Raw genomic sequence first — 21,513 nt, 5'->3', positions numbered from 1 at the left:
AAGTTTCAGTACCTGCTCATTAAGGTGTAGAGAGTCTTCGTTGGTGACGCTTAATATAGCTCACGCACTGAGTTGTTTCGGAGTCACAGTTGAGAAGTCGATGTCCACATAGTTGTTGAAAGGGATCAGAAATAAAAGGAAAACAATGTAAAGGTAATGTTGCAGTTGTTCCGTATTTCCCGTCTTGCGAAATCTTGTTTGTGAGGAAGAGCTGTCATATTTGTCGTCAGTGTAAGTACATGCATGTGACGCCACAAAGGTTGCTTGTTAATACAACCGGCGACAGTAAGTGCTAGAGTTGGCGGGCGGGGCTCTGTCGTGTGTACCCCATGACGTGGGAGGAGGGTTAGAGTTGGCAGGCGGGGCTCTGTCTTGCGTGCGTGCGTATCCCATGGTTGGGCGACTTGGTGGATTATATGTAGAAAAGCAGCCGGAACCGAAAAGAACAATGAAAAGTCAATGTGGCTCAGAGGTGCATGTGGACTGTAGCAGAGACGAAAGCGACTGAGGCGGTGTTTGGTGAGGTGATGTGTGCCTCGAGTGCGAGGGTGGACTCGGGAGGAGGGTTAGAGTTGGTGGGCGGGGCTCTGTCGTGCGTATCCCATGGTCTTAGAGTTGGTGGGCGGGGCTCTGTGAGTTGGCAGGCGTGGCTCTGTCTTGCATGCGTCTTGCTTGCCATGGACTTAGTGAATTATATATATAGATGTTGACTACGTATCTCTAGAACTTTGGCTGTTGCTCTATCAAGCCGCACTTACCAGCCTGTTGCAGAGATCCAACTGTAGTCTGTAATTCAGGTTTGACTGCACCTGTGGCTAAAAACTGCACTCCCTTCTCTTATCTCTAGAAGCTATGTGGTTTATTAGAAAAAAAAATCAAAGGAAGAAGAGAAGCGGGTTCAAACTTCAAACATTTTTTGATTCAATATACAGTAGAATGCAGTAGGGGCCAAAAGTTTTGGCAGTGACACAAATGCTTCAGCATTTTCAGATTTTTTTTTTTTTTACATGTTTCTATGGTATGCTGAATAACAATTATAAACAAAATTGTCCCTTAACATGCTCTTAAAAGAAAATACACCAGGAAACATTAGGAAACATTGAAAATGGATCCCACATACCCGATAGCCACATAAGGGTTAAGGGTATTTGCATTCATTTTAGTCACAGGATGAAGAAATGACAACACTTTTTATACACAATCCCCTTATTTCAGTGCTTTTTAACATTCCAAGGCCTGCTTCTACCCTTTGTCGTATGTAGTTGCCATTGTTGAACATGAGGACAAAGCCTTTGCCAATGAAAGTTAAAAAATACACTATGAGGCTTAAAACAAGACTAAAACCAATAGAGACATCAGTAAAACCTTAGGATTACCAAAATCAACTGTCTGGAATATCTTTAGGAAGAAAGAATGCACTGATGACCTAAGTAATCGCAAAAGGACTGGTAGGCCATTTTTTGATTCCTCCACTGCTGATGACAGAAGAATCCTCATATATGAGAAAGAAAAAGCCCCCAAACGCCTCTCTGACAGATCAGAAACAGTCTTCAGGAGGCAGATGTGGATGCGTCAGAGACGACTATCGGCAGAAACTTTCACGAACAGAAACACAGAGGCCACACGGCCAGATGCAAACCACTAGTTAGCCACAAAAACAGGATGGCCAGATTACATTTTGTGAAAAAGGACTTAATAGAGTCTGCAGAATTCTGGAAAAAGTGTCTTGTGGACAGATGAGACAAACATGATAGAAAGGATCAGCCCAAGATCCAATACAGACCACCTCATTTGTTGAAAATGGCGGCGGAGGTGTTATGGCTTGAGCATGTATGGCATGTATGCTAAGGCAACACAGGAGTTTCACAAAGTTAAAAAACAGAAAATTCTTGAATGGCCAAGGAAATTGCCCAATTTAAATCCAATTGAGCAGGCCTTGTTGAAGAGTAAAATTAAGGGGATAAGCCGCCTTATGCTGAAGATGGCTGCATTAGAGGCTTGGCAGAGCATCACCAGAGAAGCTCCTCAGCACCCGGTGATGTCTATGAACTGCAGATTTCAAGCAGTCATTCCAAGCGAGAAGAGAAAGTCCTAAATATAACTGCTTTAATACACCAACCATCGCTTTGTCCAAAATTTTACAGTGCCCTGAAATATGAGACCATGCATAAAAAGTAGTGTCATTTCAACATCCCGTGAACCGAAATGAATGCAAATACCCTTTAATGAAAGTCTATAATGTGCACTTTAGTGACATCTGAATTGTTGGATTCATAATTTTATACTGTGGAGCAGAGGGGTAAATGAAAGAAAAATGTGTCTTTGTCCCAAACATTTTGGAGGGCAGTGTACTTTTTAATTTTTTTCCATCCATCCATCCATCCATCCATCCATCCATCCATCCATCCATCCATCCATCCTCTTCCGCTTATCCAAGGTTGGGTCGCGGGGGCAGCAGCTTGAGCAGAGATGCCCAGACTTCCCTCTCCCCGGCCACTTCTTCTAGCTCTTCCGGGGGAATCCCAAGGCGTTCCCAGGCCAGCCGGGAGACATAGTCCCTCCAGGGTGTCCTGGGTCTTCCCCGGGGCCCCCTCCCGGTTGGACGTGCCCGGAACACCTCACCAGGGAGGCGTCCAGGAGGCATCCTGATCAGATGCCCGAGCCACCTCATCTGATTCCTCTCGATGAGGAGGAGCAGCGGCTCTACTCTGAGCCCCTCCCGGATGATTGAGCTTCTCACCCTATCTTTAAGGGAGAATTTTAATTTAATTTTTTTCCAAGAATCAAATGTCTTGTATACTGAAGTTACAAGTGGCAAATGCTATTGTGAGACAGAAAGGAACAGCGTGTAAAAAATAAAGCTGGTTAGCAAACAATATGAAGCAGGATTTAGGTGTTTTACTCCTTAGGAAAGATCTGTGAAGAATGCAATTTATTTGAATAATGTATCAATTTACCCTGTAACTTTTAAATTGAAATCAATTACATAACACTTTTGAATTAATTTGTGGATAATGAAGGCATCTGTGTTTTGACAGATAACAGATCCAGATAAACAGGTCAACAAATATCCACCGCTGTTCTAATGAGATTTGAGGTTCAAGTACTCTTTCTTGGCCAAACGCTACATTAAATAGAATAATAATCTCTGTTTTGCATAGCTTATGCTTTTTACCCAAGGCATATACTGTATTATAATAAGGTGAAGAGCATTTGATACTACTTCATAAAGAGGAGACTAGAATAATAAAGTGCTGCATCAATTTTAAGCTTTTTCTCATAATAAGATTCTCATTAGTAAAACCATCAGCAGGCAGTGAAAAGGCTGTGAATATAGGAAAAAGAAATTACAAAAACTGATGGAAAGAATTATGATGCTGTATTTTATTAAATGTATACTGTATGTACTTTCATAGCTTTTAAAGACCATTATGCTGAGCCATTAACATAAGTGGAAAGAATGAAACATGTGTTGTTATGGGACTCCCTACATTACCCATACCTGAAACTGCCTAAAGAGTAGCACAGTTTAGTGTTTTTATTTATTTGATGCTTTTATTAAAATTAACTTACAAATCACAATTGCATAATACTATAGTTATCACATTTTTGGAATAACAAAAATGGCATGAGGGGTTGCTGAGGGGTTTGCAGTGGATTATTAATGAGGACTGGACCAGCAACCTCTTTGTCTCATTAATTATCGATGTGTGTGCAGCACAACTTTCTTTTATATAGAGATCTCCAGCATTTATTTGTCTGTCTTTAAAGTAGGGAATGGCAATGAGGTTTTTTTCTTATTAATATATTTTATTTTGAAATTTCAAAACTGTACAAAACTAGCTCTTCAAAAACTACATACAAATTACATCATAGCAGGAAAACAGCTTCTTACATATCAGCGACACATTTTCTTCAGAGAGCACATCAATCCATCCGTTCCTTCCACTTCTCTTTGATGGCAGCAAAGCCCTGCCCTTTCAATGTCTCTTTGAACCCTTCCTCTTATCTCTTTCAGCACCCAGAATTGAATACTTGCTGCCTTTCTAGATCCATTATGTGGATCTCACCTTCCAATTTCCCTTTTTAACCCAACTTAAACCAAAAATGCCTCTCTTTTATTAAGCTTCTCTGTCCTGAGAGGGTCTGAGTTTGCTCCATTTTCCCTGGCTGTTTCCAGGATCCTCTTGAACCCAGAACCACTAATTAACGTACCCAAGGATGTGCCAGGCAAATGAGGACACACACAATCAGCAAGTGTTTGGTGCAAAGTGATTCAATGTTTTTAATTAAAACAAAAACTGTGTCCAAAAGTGCTGTGATTGAAAAATTAGTCAATTAATTATCCAATCAAATCATTTAAAAAGTGGAAGTTAAAAGGTCAAAATACCCTATAAATAGATCCATAAAAACAAGGTTAAATCACAATGCAGGAAACAGTTCTAAAAACACACAATCCCAGGTGCCTCCTTCTTAAACTCAACGTCTCCTCTGCTTACCTGAAATGGGATCCTGCAGCCAGAGGAGACATCCTTCCGACAGGCACGGACAACCTTTTAACTGGGCTCGATCCCCTACTGCCATCACAGACTCCCGGCAGGGTGCCGCACCAAGCCTCGCCTCGCTCCTCCGACTCCTACCACTCCCTGGCCTTATGCAAGAGCCCCCGAGCAAAGTGCCAGGCTGAAGTGACTCTCTTCAGCCCCATTAGCATCAGCCATATGCTCCTCCAGCTACCTTCCTCCTTTCTACCGCACACTGGTGTTTGTCATTCTTTCCTTTAACCTCCTTCTCTCTTTTTTTCCCTTCTGATTTTGCATGTAAGCTTCCTTTATAGAGTCAAGTCAGTGCAGGTGCTATCCTTCATCAAATTCGAGGTGTGAATGAAGCACTTGACTTACCTTTTCACATTTGCATGTGAATGCATGATCAGACAAGCACCCCGATCAACCTCGGAGCAGTGCCTGCATGTTCAAATGTGCACCTGCACCTGCCTGCAGCCTGCACACTCCGGGTCTGCCGATCATTTATTTAAATTTTGGAACACCACAAACCTCTCTCATCACATGTCCCTTGGCCCTAAGGTTTTACTCACATACAGTACATTCTCAAGATACATGTCTGATTGTTTCCTCCTCCTTACACCCTTGACGTCGGCAGGTTTTTGTCCTTATGAGCCAATACTTATACAGTCTATCTTTTGTGGACAATTACCCCCCATACCAATTGCCAGTTCATATCTTTTGCACTATTATCCAAAACTTTGCAGTGAATTCTGACCCAAATGTCCTTTCTCTCCTCCCGTTTCAGCCTTTTTCCACCTAATACCTTGTACAATTGATGGTAATCCATGAAAAATGACACCTGCCCATATTTTGTTCTTTAAGTCCACAAAATACTGATAATGAGGTTGTCTGTACTCAGCCCTCAGAATCGCATTGTTCCAGACAGATACAAATCTCATAGCACTCATCAATTAGAATGATGTCAAATACTGGCATTTGTAAAAAAATACAGGCTCAATAGTGGCAAGAGTGTTACAGGTCACAGCCTAATAAATGCAATCCATTTTCAGTTAGATATCAACAATGCCCCCATCTCCTTCGTTTACCTTTCTTTCCATACCAATGAGTCTGATATGTTGGTACTTCCCTCCCTATGCTAAATGGAAAATCTTTTATCTTATCGATCTACCAAGCACTCTAGACAATGGAAAAACTTCTCGCAAGTAGAGGCAGGTTGGCAAGACATCAGCCTTAACAACCAGCTGTATCCAGCAGGGGGCATTAGCTCCCTTGTTGGAATGAGTTCTTTTGTAATTGCGGCGTGTTACATAACCTGAGCACTATATAGATATAATATAAAAGGCGATACCCCTCCCTTAGTGATACGGCGGTAAGAAATCACATAGAAATTTTCCATCTGTCTGTCGGCTTCAAAGGTGCCGGGCAATGTTCCAAGGCTAATGCTCTTTCTTCATGTGCAGGCCCTCACTTAGGTGAATCATGCCATTCCAAACAAGGCAAAAGAGGATATACAGTAGTTTCATGCTGACTTTGACACACAAAAATAGTATACAATGGTCCTCAGTCTGACTGCCCATTTCACAGTTGTCCCTAACTGTCTTGTCTTATAATACTGGCCTAGCAGTTAACCCCTGTGCTAAATCTGGGCCTGTGTCAACTGTGCATGTGAGTAGAAAAAGGTAGATTTATAAAATATACTTGCACAGAGAAAAGTGACATATTAAACTTACACTTTACACTTATTACACTAGCGCCTTTCCAAGAAAAGACAAATGTCTTCCTTTCCACACGAGTTTCAACCAATCATCACTGTATCTTCCCTGAAAAAAATCACTCCTAAATTTCTGATACATTGTTGCTTCACCTGACGCCCCAGGGAAGTGTTAGTCCTTCCTGCCCATTTATCAGGACTTTGCCTTATTCACTCTTGAAGCCATGGCCTTCTCAATGATCTCAAAAGTCTCTAAATTCACAACCAGGTCCCAGTCTTCTATTGGAAACAAAATCAAATCATCTGCAGTAATGAAAATAATAACGCTTCCACAAAGGGAAAGTGTTGGGGACTGTCTCTGTATAATGTCCAATGGACAAAAGAAAGTAAAAAGGGAAAGACTGGTTGATCAAATACTACTTACAGCAGATGACAAACATGGATTAAAATGATGGTGTTTTTGTACTGTAACAAAATGGTGGACAGAAACGATGTGGCAGGAGATGACTGGCAGACGGTTGCGACATCATCAGAAGGACCCGGAATTGATGTAGTGGAAGTGATGTCATCTTCTGGAGACCCGATGTGGCATCATTGAGATGGAGCCAGAAATTACGTCATCAGGGGGAACCGGAGGTGGAAGTGATGTTTGATGGCCATCTTGGAAACCAGGAGTATGGAAGGTAGGTTACTTTTCTCTTTTTGTCTGGCGAGAAAGAGAGAGAAGTGTTAGTACCGCAAATCAACCCCTTGTCTCACGATATTTCACTCACCTCTGGGCTTATTGACTGCCTCCTAAGTGTATGTGTGTGACACTGTATATGTGGAAACATTTTTACTATTTCCCCTCCACTCCCAGGTAGTCTATGGCTGACCATGTCCTGTCTGCTCCATATTTAGGTAGCAACTAGTTACCATACATAAAGGAGAGAAGAAAGTGGGTAGCCCTGCTGCACTCCCTTCCTTTGTTCAACCAAGTCAGTCAGATGCCCATTTATATTGATCTTGCTGCCCACAATGTTGTATAAAATTTGAACCAATCTAGCAAACCTGTCCCTGAAGCCAGCACATTTCAAAACCTTAAAACAAATAACTATGATTGAATAGCAAAGAGGTGCAATAATTAGTGTTGTATTAGCACTCCACGGTCAAGGATTTGAAATCAGGCCTGTACAACGGCTATTTGGAGTTCTTATTGTTTCCTCAAGTTGAGGGTATGTTTCCTCCCATTTAGTCTGGTATTTCTCCAGCATCCTGGTTATGTCATGTAGTGACTCTGAATTGGCCTAGCATGAATGATCAATTCAAGGAATAGGAATAATATTAATTTCTAACATATTAGCACAATAAGTTTCCAGTGACAGCATAAAAAAATACCCACTGGCTGGCATTAAAGGACAGTTTATATAGTACGTGGTGTAACACAGAATGTGCTTGTGATTCCCTGTGCCATCAGCCACAGCAACTTTCAAACCATGGGCATCTTGTAGTTCAGTACAAGATGCACAACAAGTCAAAGGAGGTTATATTGAAACTTTATAATGCACTGGTGAGGCATCACTTAGATCTTTGTGTGCAGGTTTGGTTTCCAGGCTGCAAAAAGGACATACTGTAGTAGCACTGGAAAAAGTCAAAAGAAGAACTTCCAGTTCCCCTCTTCATTGTAAACCGGGATTCGGTCTGAAAATCTCTCCTCCCTGCTCTTTCTCCAGTTTGTTTATCAGGTCAGATTCTGAATCGCAAGATATAAGAACATTAAAGACTCCAAACAAACCTTTCAAGAAGACCACTCTTTACACCTCCGGCAGAAGGCTCAGACTTTGACTACTCAGACTACTACAGTGGTGTCACCCTAAGGCCTTAAATACTGCCTCCGGGAAATGCACATTCACTCCCAGTTGTTCTAACTTGTCTTCCCAATTGTGCCACGTCAGTGTGCTAACAGTGCCATCCCACTGGTTCCCCTCACTGGTATGAAATACTATTCATTATTATCGCTGTCGCTCTAATTCATGTGTGCACACTTTCCCATAGATCACTCTACTTCACTCCCCACTGAGCCACACCAGCCTTGGAACACCAAAAATGGCCTAACTAACATGCCACCATGCTACTTGTGGCACAACCTGCTCCAGTCCCCATTCACTAAGTAATAAATTCACAAACATGTCAACATGTGATGGCATTGTGACATGACCTGTCACAGTGCTGAGCAAGGGGATTAAAAAAAAAATAAAAATCATTAAGATAAAAAAACTGTCACTTGCGTGGAACATGACTTGTGGATTTTAAACTTTTTTATGCTGACCTGCAACCTTCATAAATTTATTTATTTATACATTAAGAATGGCCATGCATCCTTCCATTTTCAAACCCATGATTCAATGTCACAGTGGCCTTTCGCAATACCCATCCTTCCTTTTCATAACCTGTTTATCCAGTTCACGGTCACAGTGAGCCTATCACAGTTACACTGGGTGCCAATCAGGAACCAGCATTATAGCTGGTGCCAGTTAAAACCCATGATCTCCTGCCTCAAACTGGCTTAATTTACTGTATGAGAGACTCTGCACTTTTGATGATGTGAAGAACATTTTCAGGATCTGCACTCATGTTGCCATCCACTTGATCTGTATGATAGTCTCTTTGGGTGTTTCCTTTTTTCCATTTGCATTTAGGCATGCGCATGTTTAGCTGCTAACTTATCTATGCCCCTCATTTGTTCGTTTTTTCTTTTGAACTGGTTCAACAACTTCTCAGATTTTATAAGCACAAGGCCACTTTTTATACAGTTCCATAAGTAGGTGCCATTTTATTATAAATCTATGTTCTTAAATTAAAAAGGAAGAGCTTAGTTATTAAATATAATAAGTATTCTTCCCCTTGGAAGCTTTCACATGTAAAAGCTGGATTGTTGGTGGGTCCCAGTACTGTGCTGAAAAATGGTGATCTTATTTTTGGGTGGGTGCTGAATAATGATCCCTTGGTTACTATATGTGAGTATTTTTCTTGTTTATGGAAATATGAGGGGGAAATTTTTATTGTGTTGTCGGTCTTCTTGAATTCTCCTCATTCAAATATGATAGTATAACAGTTTTTGATTTGGATTTGTAAAGTACAGTAATGGCCAAAAGTTTTGGCAGAGACACAAGTGTTGTGCTTTGCAAAATTTGTGGCTTCAGTTTTTGTGGTGGTAATCCACATTGCTTTTATATTATTGTGCAAAGTGATCGGATGCATATTAATTTATTGCGAAGAGGTTTATTAACATAAAAAGCTAACTTTATCACAAAAAACTATTTCACTTATTTTGGCCCTTGCACAAAATGATTAGCTAAAAGTGTCCGGCAAGCGCCAAGACCGTCTCCTCCTGAGGAGTCAGCAACAGAATCGTGTTGTCACCAGTGCAGAGCTTGCTCAGTATTGGCAGCAGGTGGGTGTGAGTGCATCTGCATGCACGGTGAGGTGAAGATTTTTGGACAACGACCTTGTGTCAAGAATGGCAGCAAAGAAGCTGATTCTTTCCAAAAAATACATCAAGGACAGACTGAAATTCTGCTGGAGGTACAAGAATTGGACAACAGAGGACTGGTGCAAAGTTATTTTTTCATATGAATCCTCCTTCTGACTGTTTGGGACATCTGGAAAATCAATTGTCTGCAGAAGGAAAAGGTGAGGCAATCCATGTGTGGGGTTGCTTCTCATTCAAGGGAGTGGGCCCACTCATAATTCTGCCCAAGAACACTGCCATAAATAAATAATGGTATTAAAACATCCTCTAAGAGCAACTTCTTCCAACAATCCAGGCACAATTTGTTGATGATCTGTGTATTTTCCAGCATGATGCAGCACCATGTCACAAGGCAAAAATGATAACGAAGAGGGTTAGAGACAATAACATTGAAAGTTTGGTCAGGAAACACCCCAGATATTAATCCCATTGAGAACCTGTGGTCAGTTCTCAAAAAGCGGGTGGATAAGCAGAAGTCCACAAATTGTGATCAACTCCAAGAACTAAAAATGCAAGAATAGTTGACCGTCAGTCTGGATTTGGCCCAGAAGCTGGTATGCAGCATGTCATAGCAAATTGCAGAAGTTATGAAGAAGAAGGGTCAATACTGTAAATATTGACTCTTTACATAAATTTGATGTATTTGCCAATAAATGGCTTTGAAACTTATGAAATGTTTATAATTGTTCTTCAGTATACCATAGAAACTTGTAAAAAAATATGAAAATGCTGAAGTAACGAAGTTTTTAAAAGACATTTGTGTCACTGCCAAAACATTTGGCCACTACTGTAGTTGAGCTGTTCTGTTTTGGTTCTAAGGTGTTTTCAAGTTTTTAATTTTGCTTTTGTGTAATATATTATAACTAAATCTAAGGTTTTTGAGTATTACTATTTATGCTTAAACTGACTGATTTCATATTATGTTACTTTTAGGTCATAGGCTATGTCAGACTTGTCGATCGCAGTTGCTGAGCTCATCCCGGACCACGTCAATTTTCACAACTGAAAATTAATGGGCATGTCAAATTATGCGACTGTGTGACGACTTTCCAGCACATTCTAGTTCATCCCTTTTTCTGACCGCCAATAGCGAGCTGCCTGATGGAGCCGGTGTTGTATGAAGGGTTAACAGGTACGATGAGACCAGCTGCAGTCTCTGCTCTTTTTTTTCTTTTCTCCATTCTGTTGTGGCATGTAAAGCATGAGACTTGAGACATGAGACAGACAAACTTCTCTTCTGTTTTTGAGGTCCAAATCACCAAAGTTCCTTCTTCCTCCGAACTGCATTTCGGATGAACATTCACTGGTTGTCAGCTCTCTTTCCCACAGAGCCCACCCCTACAGCTAAAGACAAAATCAAACTTGATTTTGATTAGGGCAAATCGTGGACTGGTTGGACTGAGTCGCTAGGTATGGTATGTCAGACCAAGGTAACTGACCTTCATGATAGTGAGCCTCTGACCTCCCCCAACTTGTTAAGATTATGTAAATGAAGGCTACATCTGATAAAGTCATCCAATGTGACGTGGCCTTTAGTTTCTTTTTGTTTAGTGCTTTCTAATGCTAAAATACTTTTTATTAAATTAATTAAAATTAAATTATTTTTTAAATTTAGGAACCTCATACTAATTGTTTTGGATGCTCCTTAGCCTAACTAGGGATTTATTGCTTCTTTGTTCAGTGTCTATCTTGTTTGCCAGTTAATAATTAATTATCTTGTTTCCTGGTGGTATGTTTATTTTTTACTTTGTTACAACATTGGTGTTTATTTGTAAGTTTCTATCAACTGAATGTTAAACCCAAATTACAGCAACAGATCAACCGAAAAATGATACAAGCATGAAAAAGCGTAAGGTTTTTGGAGATGTCTGATGTATTTTTATGAAATTTTCTCTATTTTTTTACATTTTGGATTGTGTACTCCTTAGCTTACAAACAGAACTGAGTAAGGGTTCCAAACGTAGAGTGTATGGCTTTAGTTTTGTTTCTGTTGATATTTGTTTTTTTTATTGTTCTTCATATCTAGTAGAACATTAAATATCTCAGACTTCCTGTGCTTAATACCTCTTTATGGCACATAGCAATTAGCAGTGGTTGAGCTTCTAGACTTGTTGACATGGGCTAAGGCTTAGGAAGTGAGACTGTCAGCATGGATTCATCACATCAAACCCTTAAAACAAAACAAGGGGTCATTAGAACACAGGGCAAAAAATACACAAAAACTGCCTCCTATCTAAGGAAGCTGATAATCAAGATGGTGATAAATATACACAATGAATTCTGAAATGAAGAAGTACAGTAAGTGGCCAAAGAGAAAGACAGTAAAAAAGATTGATATTTCCCGAGATCAGTTGGGGCCTTCAGCTTCCACAATTTCCTTTCAGCTGTCCAAAATGTGGTCCTTAAACTGCACAACCATGGCTGTTTCACATGCAGGCCTGGAGGAGAGAAGACTGATGGTGTCAAAATATGTGGGGAAAGATGAGCACAGGGTGTCATTGGCAACAATAACATTGAATGAGAAGTGGTCAGGAGGAAGGAGAACAGAAGAAACTATAGAAGGGAAGTGAATGGGTGAGTGAGTGAGTAGGAGTGGAGGTGCTGAGAAGGACACAAGGGGAGGAGCAGCAGTGTGAGTAGCAGAGAAAACTGAAAGAAAAAGCGATTGGAGGAGTGAAACCTGTATTTGCAAGGTTAAACTTACAGTTAGGTCCATAAATATTTGGACAGAGACAACTTTTTTCTAATTTTGGTTCTGTACATTGCCACAATGAATTTTAAATGAAACAACTCAGATGCAGTTGAAGTGCAGACTTTCAGCTTTAATTCAGTGGGGTGAACAAAACGATTGCATAAAAATGTGAGGCAACTAAAGCATTTTTTTTAACACAATCCCTTCATTTCAAGGGCTCAAAAGTGATTGGACAATTGACTCAAAGGCTATTTCATGGGCAGGTGTGGGCAAGTCCGTCATTATGTCATTATCAATTAAGCAGATAAAAGGCCTGGAGTTGATCTGAGGTGTGGTGCTTGCATGTGGAAGATTTTGCTGTGAACAGACAACATACGGTCAAAGGAGCTCTCCATGCAGGTGAAAGAAGCCATCCTTAAGCTGCGAAAACAGAAAAAAAACATCCGAGAACAATTACAATTGCTACAATATTACGAGTGGCAAAATCTACAGTTTGGTACATCCTGAGAAAGAAAGCAAGCACTGGTGAACTCAGCAACACAAAAAGACCTGGACGTCCACGGAAGACAACAGTGGTGGATGATCACAGAATCATTTCCATGGTAAAGAGAAACCCCTTAGGTAGGCGTATTGATATCCAAGTCTACCATAAAGAGAAGACTGCATGAAAGTAAATACAGGTGCAGGTGCAAGGTGCAAGCCACTGATAAGCCTCAAGAATAGAAAGGCTAGATTGGACTTTGCTAAAGAACATCTAAAAGAGCCAGCACAGTTCTGGAAAAACATTCCTTGGACAGATGAAACCAAGATCAACCTCCACCAGAATGATGGCAAGAAAAAAGTATGGAGAAGGCGTGGAACAGCTCATTATCCAAAGCATACCACATCATCTGTAAAACACGATGGAGGCAGTGTGATGGCTTGGGCATGCATGGATGCCAGTGGCACTGGGACACTAGTGTTTATTGATGATGTGACACAGGACAGAAGCAGCCGAATGAATTCTGAGGTGTTCAGAGACATACTGCCTGCTCAAATCCAGCTAAATGCAGTCAAATTGATTGGGCGGCATTTCATGATACAGATGGACAATGACCCAAAACATATAGCCAAAGCAACCCAGGAGTTTATTAAAACAAAGAAGTGGAAAATTCTTGAATGGCCAAGTTAGTCACCTGATCTTAACCCAACTGAGCATGCATTTCACTTGTTGAAGACTAAACTTCAGACAGAAAGGCCCACAAACAAACAGCAACTGAAAGCCGCTGCAGTAAAGGCCTGGCACAGCATTAAAAAGGAGGAAACCCAGAATCTGGTGATGTCCATGAGTTCAAGACTTCAGGCTGTCATTGTCAGCAAAGGGTTTTCAACCAAGTATTAGAAATGAACATTTTATTTCCAGTTATTTAATTTGTCCAATTACTTTTGAGCCCCTGAAATGAAGGGATTGTGTTAAAAAAATGCTTTAGTTGCCTCACATTTTTATGCAATCGTTTTGTTCACCCCACTGAATTAAAGCTGAAAGTCTGCACTTCAACTGTATCTGAGTTGTTTCATTTAAAATTAATTGTGGTAATGTACAGAACCAAAATTAGAAAAAAGTTGTCTCTGTCCAAATATTTATGGACCTAATTGTATGTGACAGAACAAGTCCAGACGTTTTCCAGCTTTGTTAGTTGGTGGGGTGTGGAGCTACATCAGGTAGAGGAAGACAGGAGGTGAAGGAGATGGTAGAATGTAGAGTTTCAGGTCAAAGTTTAGGTCCCATAGCATTAGAACTGAGCTGTTTTTTTCTGTGATGTATAGAAGTAACACATCCAGTCACCAAGGAAGTTCCTTAGTGTAATAGAGAACAACAATGTAAATGTTAAGAGGGCAGAGCACAGTGATCACGTGGTACTTAAAAGTAGTGTTGTCATGGAAATTGTCAAGGGGTGTGAAATGTACTCATTTTGAAGTCAGCTTACCAGTCCCCTCTCCATTTCCAGTAGAATGTCAGGTATGGGAAAAGTTGAAATTGGTGGTGTTTCTGTCATCTCTATGTTCTCCGGATGGATTAAAGTCTCTGTGAGTACCATGAGTGCCAAGTGTCAGCAGGTGTGGTTTGAAAAAGTGGTCTGAGGTTGTGACCATTCTTCTTCTTCTTCCTTCTTTATTTTATAATTACTGTGATAGCTGAATGGGGAAAGGTTCATAACCTGGACAGGAGGCACAAGAGGGAAGGCAAAGATTGCCCTGCCTTAGCCATGAGATGGCAGTGCTGAAGTGGGTAGGCTTTTGTACCGGCAGGGTTAGACTGAGAAATTATGCCCAAGCAGGAGGCCAGTGTGATGAGAGGACAGGGGTGGACAACCTGTCTGGGCTACATGCTCCCCTGACATGCTAGGTGTCAGCATCCCTGAGCGACAATAGCTGTGTGGATACCTGCAATGCAAGCTGAGAACTGTAGTCACATGAGGCAGCCTTGTCAGGTTCCTGCCAGGGAGTGCTGCAGAAATCCATGATCCCTACTTTGCAGGGCTTCCACTTGACCTGGATGTGATTTGAATGGGCTATGCACTCTAACAAGAAGTACTCCCTGTTCTAAGATAAAAGAAGCCACTCACCCTCATCCAGATGAGAAAGAATTGAGTGGAAGACGGACAAAGCTCGCTCAGAGGAGTGGAAGGATAGACAAGAGAAACAAGGAAAAGAATAGTTGTGTTTATGTCACTTTTGAAGCCCTTTCCAATATATTTTTGTGTTAATAATCCTTTTTTGAACCCAGTACTTGTGTTTGTGAAGTTGTGTCTTGGGTCACACCACAATAAGAGATATCATAGATCGAATGGTATTGTACCAAACTTTCCAAACCAGGAGATAAACACAGTAATAGAACAGTTAGATTCTTAGTCAAGATGCACACAGGGATCAGGGTTACTGGAAAGTCCGTCATTAAAACAATTACCAAAACCAGTAATAGAAAGCACTGAACTTGAAGTTGAAGGACATAAAGCAAGAAACACTAAAGTCTTCATAGAAGTGCCTTTTAGATTTCACTGACACTAACAAATAGATTTTTAGAATAAGCCGTCCAGTCAGAAAGTTTGGACACAGAGCCCTGAGCACCACTCATTTTTAAACATATATGCCTTGACATCAAATGTATAGATTTGACGATCATGTACTTGGCAACGAGCACCGTTACTGCAAACAACAAAGCCACACCTGAGCGGAAAAACAGTCAAAATAGCAGCAATGGCAATCAAAAGATAGCTGATGATATCACAGACAATGAAAGAAATTAGAATAAGAATAAATATCAAAAACAAAATGTAAAGGAGTGCGCGTCAGGAGCAGAGAATGTCAGAGAGAGAGAGAGAAAAGCAAACAAAAATCAATAGGTGCTGTTTGGCTTTAAAGTATGCGAAGCACCGCCGGACAAAGCAGCTGTAAGGATGTACAATGTAAAGGTAGTCATTCAGCATTTTTTAGAGGAGCGTCCGTATCCTCTAGGCCAGTGTGCGAACAGCCCCTCTGCTCACTCCCCCTCCGTCAGGACCAGAGAATGTCAGAGAGAGAGAGAGAAAAACAAACAATCAAAAATCAATACGTGCCCTTCGAGCTGTTAAGTATGTGAAGCACCGTGCGGGAAGCATGTCACTTGATAAAGCAGCTGCACAGAAGGGAGCAACGTGAAGGTAATCTTTCAGCATTTTTAGACGAGCGTCCATATCGTCTAGGGGTGCGAACAGCCCCCCTGCTCACACCCCCTCTGTCAGGAGCAGAGAATGTCAGAGCAAGAGACAGAGAGAGAAAAAAGCAAACAATCAAAAATCAATACGTGCTGTTTGATCTTTTAAGTATGCAAAGCACAGTGCGGGAAGCATATCGCTTGACAAAGCAGCCATATTTAATCCCAGCAAGGAAGAGAGCAGTGTGAAGGTAATCTTTCAGCATTTTTTGAGGAGCGGCCGTATCCTCTAGGGGTGCGAACAGCCCCCGTGCTCATAATATATTTGAGGAGTTTTATTTAATATGTAATACGCACTCAGGTTGGGTAGCTTCTCAGCCATCTGCCAATAGCGTCCCTTGTATGAAATCAACTGGGCAAACCAACTGAGGAAGCATGTACCAGAAATTAAAAGTCCCATTGTCCGCAGAAATCCGCGAACCAGCAAAAAATCTGCGATATATATTTAAATATGCTTACATATAAAATCTGCGATAGAGTGAAGCTGCGAAAGTTGAAGCGCGATATAGCGAGGGATTACTGTATCACTGTCAACTGTGAACTCCAGTCTGCGGCTGTAGTCCTGTTTTATTAATTTTTTTCATGATTTAAAAAAAATTGTCCTTGGAACTTAGAATTTTCTGGAAATTTAAAATGTGCAGAACTTACTTTCGCTTTCATTTTTTACTTTTGTTTTGATGTAAGATGTTATTTTATTTTACAGCCACATTTTGTATTTACTGCACTGTGTCACACGCATGTGCATGGAAGGCAACTAAAGGATCTGAAAGAGGATAATTGCATGCTGGACCAGAGGGTGGCAAAGTGCACTGACAACTCTTTCTCTCTTCCTTCTGCAAACCACCCACGGGAAATTCTGCCTGGGCCTATAGACATCACTTCCAGTTCCGGGGCTAATGGCATCACTTCCTGTTCCAGGCCTGATGATATCACTTCCAGTTCTGGGGCCGATGACATCACTTCCTGTTCCAGGCCCAATGACGTTAATTCCTCCACCCAACTTTAAAAACACCATTTTGTTTGTCACACATCAGTTCTGTTCTGGACTCAACTCTGTAAAGAAACATTACTGCCTTTTTCTTTGATTTTCAACCCAGTCTTCAAGTATACAGGGTGGCTACCCCAAACCTTTTTGCAGTGATTCTCATTTCATTTGACAACTGTCATCTTCTTTTTGTTATGGGCACAGAAATGTTGTGCATCCATAACTTAGACGTAGATGTAGATTACTAAGGAAACGTCCAGCACAATTAACAAATCTGTAAGAGGGTAGAGTGTTATTTTGCCCTACATGACTCCAAATAGCAACAAGATAAGTAAAATCATTTTGACATGCATGCTGTTACTCAATGTTTGGATCTTGTTTTGGCTTTACACAAAGTTGCATGGTCATGACAAAAGCATGTCTGGGCCAGTACGTTAAGTGTAATGTGAGTGCAGGCCAGCGGGGAAGTGGGAGGGGGGGACAATCTCTCATGGGTATGGTACGGAACAAAAGTACTTAGTGTGAATACACCCTAAGTGGGTTTCCATGTATCTTTTACTGGGGAGAGGCTTCTGTCTGGCAACTTTGTCATAAAGCCCAGGATAGTGGAGTGTTGCAGTGATGGTTGGCATTCTCCCATCTCCACACTGGTTCTCTGGAACTCAGCCAGAGTCCATCGAGTTCTTGGTCACCTCTCTTACTAAGGCTCTTCTCTCAGGATTGCTTAGTTTGGCAGGATGGCCAACTCTAAGAAGAGTGGTGGTTATTCCAGACTACTTACTTTGAGTACTGAGAAAAGCGCTATATAAATGTAATGAATTATTATTATTATTATTACATTTAAGAATTATGGAGGCTACTGGGCTCTTGACAACCTTCAGTGGTGCAAGAATTTTTTTATAGTCTTCCTCAGATCTGTGGCATGACATAATCATGTCTCTACACAGGTAATTTCTTCAACCTCATGGCCTGGTTTTTGCTCTGCCAACTGGGGGACCGCTATAGACAGCTGTTTGCCCTTCCCAATCATGTGCTATCAATAGTACTGACTACAAGCTGACTCCAAACAAGACGCAGAAACATCTGATAAATAGTGGTTCTGTGGCTAAAGGATCTGAGCTTGTAACTCAATGGGTGCCGGCTCGAATCCCAGCAGTGACAGAAACAATGATACTCTGTTGGGCAAGGCCCTTAACCTGCAATTGCTCCAGGGTGCTGTACAAATAGTTGACCCTGCACTCTGACCCCAAAAAACTCTGTATGTTTCTGGAGAGTAAGCTGGGGTGTGCAAAAAATGACAAATTCCTAATACAAGAAATTGTATATGGGGGTTAAAAAATGTAGAATGGGTTGTACCTGACTCAGATTTTAAGTGTAAATACTTGTGTCAATGTCAAATTGCAGTTTTTTACGTTTAATATTCATTTTGCGGTATTCAGTTTTGTTTGATGTGATGGAAAAATTAAATTAGTTTATAACAAGGCAGCAACATAGCAAAATGTGAAAAAAAGAGAAGGGTTTTGAATATTTTTTGAGTTCACTGTATGTACAGTATATTGTATATGTCCTCCTGGTTAAAAATTTAGAAGTATTTTAAAGATTCTCGTAAATACCATTACTTATGTGATAATTCTTTCAGCATTTGCTATCCTAATGGCTAAAGAAGACAGCTTAGATGGCAAACACAGCAGTACAGTAACCATAAAAGCATGTCTTAGGTTAAAAAATATAAAACCACAAATCATACGCAACAACAGACTGTAGTTCACAGTCCATTAGTGCCATCAAACCTCCACAGGGACTTGGATTTCATATTGTGTTGAAAATGTAAACTGGCACCAAAGAGCTTTAAGCTTTGGCTTTACATTTTTATCCTCTACATATAACCGGACATTGTGCACCAAAAACAGGCACAAGTTAAGTTAACCTTTTCAAAATGTCTGCCACTGCAATGAAACTCGTAGATGCAGAATCTCATTTATGTTCTTTAAGATGAAGGAGAAGGTTGCATTCTGGAGGGATGTCAGTCACAGCTTGGAGGTTTCAGCTCAGTGCCCTGGTGCAATGACACTGAGTCAGCTGATTGTTGTAGCAAAGGACAACGATTGGGGGGTCAGTTTAGTAGGACTTGAGTCTTAAAAAAAGTGCCTTTATAAGAGCTATACGGTACTTGCAGTAGAAAGCCCATTAGAAAATGAAATGAAGGAATTTGCCATGAGTTTGAATGGATAATAACCTGATGAACAGCAGTGCTGGAGTCTGACTTCCAGTAGGGAATTGACCAGGAGGTTGACACCAGGCTTGGAAGGTGAATCCCAGCATTCTTCTTGGCTGACTTACGCAGTGAAATTGACTTTCTGGTGGTGTCTTGAGTTGGATTCCCTCTTAAATCACAGGAAGAAAATTCTTTGTCATTTGTGGCAGTTATACATCAGAGATCTGTGATATTATGTATGGGGTGCCCCAGTGATCTTTTTTGGGTCCATTTATTATTCTCAATCTGCATGCTTCCATTATGACTGATTGTTTCAAAACATAAACTGAATTATCACAGCATTGTAGATGATACACATTTATTTGTTGATAGCACCAGGTAACTCTGGGTCTCTAAATCCTCTGACCCAGCATCTTACCAGCATCCTCAACTGGATGAGTAAAAAACTTAAAAACGAAAAAAAACTGAAATTGTAATTACTGGCAGTAAACACAAAAAGCCTTAGAATTACACTAGGCCACCTGGCTTTGCACATTAGCCATTTTAGATTCAGAGCTAATCTTCAAATCGCACATTGAGCATATTACCAAGACTATGTTCCGAAAATACATGCTTTTTCTTTAATCGTCTAGATTATTGTAATGCACTCTTATCAGGATTACCAAAAACGTATAAGTCAGCTGCAATTAGTCCAAAAGGCTGCAGCAAAAATCTTAACTAGAAAGAGAAAATCTTAGTGTATCTCACCAGTCCTTAGCATCATTACACTGGCTGCCTGTGTCTTTTAAGATTTACTTTAAAATACTTTTAATTGTATATAATACTCTAAACCAATGGTATCCCAAACTCAGCCCTTGGGTCCCACTGTAGCTGCAGGGTTTTGTTCCAACCAAATTTATAGTCAGTGATAACAATTGATCTTGTTTCATTAGCTGCTCTTTTTTCCCTTTTCCAGTGTAATTTATAAGGCATCTAGAAATATTTCTATTTTTCCTGTAGCTTGAAAATGCTAAACTCTCTTGTGTTGTTTTCCTATTATTTTACCCTTTTTTGTGTAGTGTCACAGACAGCTGGGGTCCTTGTCCAGCCAGGATGCCTCTTCACTGTATGGACCAGGTGAGCAAGCCTGGTCAGAACAGTACCTTCCCCGGGACGTTAGACGGCAGCCCCCCTGGGTGGCAGTGGTGCCTCGGATTCCCGTAGGGCTCCATGAGAGATGGAGTTCCCTACAACCCTGTTGGGATCCGGGGGTGCCGCCAGGGGGTGCTACAGTTGTTCCTGAGCCTTTGTGGGCAGTTCTTCCGCCACACCCAGAAGTGCAGCCAGAAATAGGTCATCAAACACCTGGAGCACTTCTGGGTGGGCTATAAAAGGAGCCAGCAGACACCACTCTGGAAGCCAGAATTGGGAGGAGAGGGACTAAGCTTGCTGGAAAGGAGTGGTGAAGATAGAGGGTGAAGAAAGGAAAATACTGTGTGCAATGGTGTGCTTTGGACTGTGGACTCATGGGAATGGGGAAGATGTTCCACACGAGCTATAAAGAACATAAAAGCACTTTATTTTAGTAGGGTGCCTCCAGTATCTGTCTGTGTCGGGTTAAGCGCGGGTATAGCGCCATCTACAGTCACAGTAGTTTGCTCCCTTTGTTGCATTCTAATAATGACAATTAAAAACAAGCAGAACAGACACTGGGACAAACACTGAATGAGGAGAGGTTGCAACTACTTCAGGGTCAGGCTCACTCAATAGTCAAAAATGGATTAAATAACCAGGGGCCTCATTTGTGTGTCTATGAATATGCCTTGAAGCTAATCAGCCTCATAAATATACAATCACAATGCTGTGGATGTTCTTTGTCTGGTATAACAGCCTTCCTTCTGACAAGTTGAGACACTCTCACTTGCAATGGAAAAACCTAGCAACTGTCATTCTTTTCAAAATTGAGTTTTTTTAGTTTTTGGCGCTACTAGGTTTTTCCTGATGTTATAAGGTAGTGGTAATGGCCAAATATGTCTTCATTCTGGTCATAGCACGATGGAAGAAGCAAGTATGTACTGTACACAGTATCTTACAAACTGCAAGACAAAAACCTAGCAACTCCAGTGAACAATGAGGAAAGACTGCCTACCAATAAAAATGT

The sequence above is a fragment of the Erpetoichthys calabaricus genome, chromosome 4 (assembly GCF_900747795.2).
Source record: "Erpetoichthys calabaricus chromosome 4, fErpCal1.3, whole genome shotgun sequence".
Taxonomy (NCBI): domain Eukaryota; kingdom Metazoa; phylum Chordata; class Cladistia; order Polypteriformes; family Polypteridae; genus Erpetoichthys; species Erpetoichthys calabaricus.
This window is presented reverse-complemented; position numbering follows the sequence as displayed.